Below are 4,342 nucleotides of genomic sequence, written 5' to 3'. Positions count from 1 at the left end.
TCTTCTACTGCACTACCACCTTTTTCTACATTTCAGGATTTTTGGGCTTAACTCTCTCTCTCTCTCTCTCTCTCTCTCTCTCTCTCTCTCTCTCTCTCTCTCTCTCTCTCTCTCTCATTGCACCGCTAGTTCTGCCCGAGTATGATTTTTTTCTTTTTACTATTCCTTCACCTCACGCCTCTTGCTCTACACTACTACCCCACCCCAAACTGAAGATAGTTATTTCAATTTCTTCGCCTACATTTTCCCTTACTTCTCCGCACGTCTTCTTTACCCTCAGGACACAATAAGATGGCCAGTACTCGAGGTGAACCACTTTTCAAGTCATCTCTTCCCCCTCCTCCTCTGCTTCCTCTCTCCCTCCTCCCTCTCTCCTACTCCTCTCTCTCCACCGCCAACTTCTCAATCTCCTGCTCCTGCACTCTTTGTATGTTGTATTATCTCCCCAGCCTGCCTCCTATGAGTCACATTGTTTACTATTTTCATAATTATTTTGTTAATGTTGCTTTAATTGTTGTACTATTTTAGGTTCTTTGATTCTTTTTATTTTTTGCTTTATTTATGTCTATTTAAAAAAAATGGTCTTATATTCATCTTTCTTATTTTTTTTCGTCGGATTTTTTTTTTTTTTTTTTTTTTTTTTTTTTTGTTGTTATTCAACACTTCATTTACAGCCAGTCTCTGCTCTTCAATCCTTGAGTTTCAAGGCAACGTTTGGCAACAAGCAGTATTTTCGTCCCGTACTCGGTGACATGCATCTTGTTTAATTAAACATTCTCTTTCTTGTTGGCTTCGTAATATTTAATCCCACAATCCCCTTTTTTTCCCGTTTCTAAATAGCCTTTTTTCTCATTATCTCCTTTCTGTTGGTCCTTTTCAGTCACATCCTTGAAACTGCACACACACAAAAAAAATGTTTCCAAAATATTCCATCATATGTTTTTTCTTTGTGTGCAGAATAACAAACATCCCTCAAACATTTTTTCTTTATCTATTTCTCATTCAACATATTACGCTGCAAAGCTGCTTCTGAAACTTACATCGTTTCCGTTCTTATATTTCTTAAACGTTTTATGGAAGTTTAATTTTTTTGCATTTTTAAGTTTAGCAAAAAATTTTTTTTTTCGTAATGTGTTTCCTACTCTACGAGTATCCGAATCCATTATTTTAGTAAGTACACAAGACCTTATTTGTAAGTTTGTAAGAATGTTTCTTTGCAAGCATACAGAAGTATTTTCAAACTTAGCTGCAAAAGTGTTGGTAAACATCTTTATTTGTTAACAGTCGATTTTTTTTCTGGTGTCTTCCTTTTGTTCGCTGTACCCTCAAATACTGTTCAGAAGGTGAAGTACATATATATCTAGATATATATATATATATATATATATATATATATAGATATATATATATATATATATATATATATATATATATATATATATATATATATATATATATATATATAATTATGGCATGATCCAGGCCCACTGATGAAAGCTCTGATAGGACAAAGTAGGGATACTCGTACTAATGTATTTTAGTTATAAAGCTGATTTTGACTTTTGTTGGATGGCAGATTGTGTGAAGGGTATTCCTTTGCCATAACTCTGACTACAACTTTTATGTAATGGAGCACTGAGAAAAGGGTACCATTAGCCATTCACATCGAAGTTGGGTCACAATCTTTAAACGTTCCACTAATGAAGCCACTCTCCAGTCCTTAAACCCCAAGACCCTTGCAAGATAGCTCTGAGTCGTTACGAAGATGAACATATAAAAGGATTTTCACGAACATCCACATTCAATGAGCAGCCACCATCACCCACGTAGAAGTGTATTCATCACCAAGTGTAAATATTATTTTCACCTCAACCTTCATAAGGCCCCCTGATCACACTCGGTATCCTTCGTTCGCCACCATCATGTATTCACCTGGCAGAAATTAGACTTCCATTACCGATGCCCATACGGTGACCCAACACCGGCTAACCATCACCCGCCGCCGCCCCAGGCTCCCGTAACCCTTTCTTTCGATGGTAATTTATGGTGATTCTGCCCTACCCTTGTCAACCTATCATTCTGCCAGTATTACCGAACATCACGATAGGACACAAAAACTCTCTCTCTCTCTCTCTCTCTCTCTCTCTCTCTCTCTCTCTCTCTCTCTCTCTCTCTCTCTCTCTCTCTCTCTCTCTCTCTCTCTCTCTCTCTCTCTCTCTCTCTCTCTCTCTCTCTCTCCGAGCAAAAAACGAGTCACAGCCACGTCCCTCCACCCCGCCCGTGTAAATAGACGCCGTGCATCGCAACAAACCCGTAACCGTGATTCCGCATGTACCACCACCTCTTTTATCAAGCCTCTAGATAGGTTAAAAATCCTTAGTTTCAATGCGCGTAGCCTAAGAAACAAATTTGATGAACTGAGATGTCTTGCTCTAACAGAAAATTTTGACATAATTGCTATAACCGAAACATTTATCGACACCACAAATATTGATTTAAGATCCGAAAACAACATAGATGGCTACAGACTCTTCAACAAAGATCGTGTAAACCGTAGAGGCGGTGGCGACGCCCTTTATGTCAAAAGCTATTTGCAACCCACTGATAAAACACCGGGAAACAGTAACGTTGAACATTTGTGCGTGCGAATAAACATTGCAAAAGTCAATTTAAATATATCTGTCACCTACAGACCTCCCGGGCAATCACTCGATGACGACCTTGAAATGTACAGCGTCTTAAGGCAGTCACTTAATAACAACGACTCACTGATATTAGAAGACTTTAACCTCCCCTATATCGACTGGGCGACACTGTCAGGTACAGAAGGCGAGTCACAGAATGATCGAATTTCTAGAAGAAAATTTTCTAAGCCAAATGGTATCTGAGCCAACTCGACAAAATAATATACTCGACCTTGTTACAACGATCCAAGGCAACCTAGTCAGTAATGTCACGGTAGGAGAACACCTCGGTTCTTGCGATCATAAATTAGTGCGCGTCGACATTAGAGCTTAATCATCAGTGACTGAAAATAAAGTAAAGGTGCCCAACTTCTAAAGAGCTAACTTCGTAGAAATCCGACAAAAAACTAACAGAAATACAACTATCAGATGACGGCAACGTAGAGGAAGCCTGGCTAAGCTTTAAAAATCACTTACTCACTCAGCAGAACACATTCGTCCCCTTGTGCGAGAAGCGAATTAACACTAATAAAAGCCCACCGTGGTTTAATAGCGAAATTAAACAATCAGTCAATGAGAGAAAATTGTTTTACAGGTTAAAGAAAGAAGTGGTATCAAAAGTGGTATTGGACCTTTAACAAACAGCGACGGTGCACTAGTGACTGACAGCCAACACATTGCAAACCTCTTAAACAATTACTTTTCATCGGTGTTTAATACTAACAGTCTTCCTCTCGCTACCACCAACACCAGTACTATTGTAAATCTCGAGCATGCATTGCCTAATTTTGAAATAACAACCGATGAAGTCCTTAAGGCTCTCCATTCACTTAAAACAAATAAAAGTCCCGGACCCGACAAAATATATCCTATACTGCTTAAAGAAACAAAGAGCGAAATACTCTCCTCCCTCACTACAGTATTCAATATGTTCTTGCGACAAGGCATCGTCCCTTCGGATTGGAAAAAGGCTAACGTGACACCGTTTTTTAAGAAAGGAGACAAAAAAAATACCAGGTAACTACCGACCCATTAGTCTAACTTCAATTGTAGGTAAGCTACTCGAGAGCATAATTAGATACAAAATTGTGAGTTACCTCGAAAGCCACTCATTAATTGGGGATTCACAACATGGCTTCCGTAACAAAAGATCCTGCCTGCCAAACCTACTGACCTTTTATAACGATCTCTTCTCAATTTATGACGTAACCAAATCAGTGGACGTAGTCTATCTTGATTTCCAGAAAGCGTTTGATAAAGTCCCACATCATAAATTACTTTATAAAATAAAGCAAATAGGCATTGACGGTCAAGTAAACCAATGGATCGCGAATTGGTTGAGCAACAGACAACAAAGAGTTGTGATTGACGGATTTAACTCAGAGTGGGCGCCGGTCACTAGTGGCGTCCCTTAGGGCTCGGTTCTTGGCCCAGTGCTCTTCATTATTTACATCAACGACGTGGATGTTGGACTCAATAACCGCATTAGTAAATTTGCAGACGACACAAAGATTGGCAACTCGGTTCTCACTGACGAAGACAGGCAAAGCCTCCAAGAGGATTTGCACAAAATTTCAGCTTGGTCGGATATATACGCGGCGTTAAACTCACAAGCGTTCAATGCGTTAAGGACCTGGGGATTAAAATCGCGTCAAACC

Source organism: Eriocheir sinensis, chromosome 27, assembly GCF_024679095.1.
Source record: "Eriocheir sinensis breed Jianghai 21 chromosome 27, ASM2467909v1, whole genome shotgun sequence".
Taxonomy (NCBI): Eukaryota; Metazoa; Arthropoda; class Malacostraca; order Decapoda; family Varunidae; genus Eriocheir; species Eriocheir sinensis.
This window is presented reverse-complemented; position numbering follows the sequence as displayed.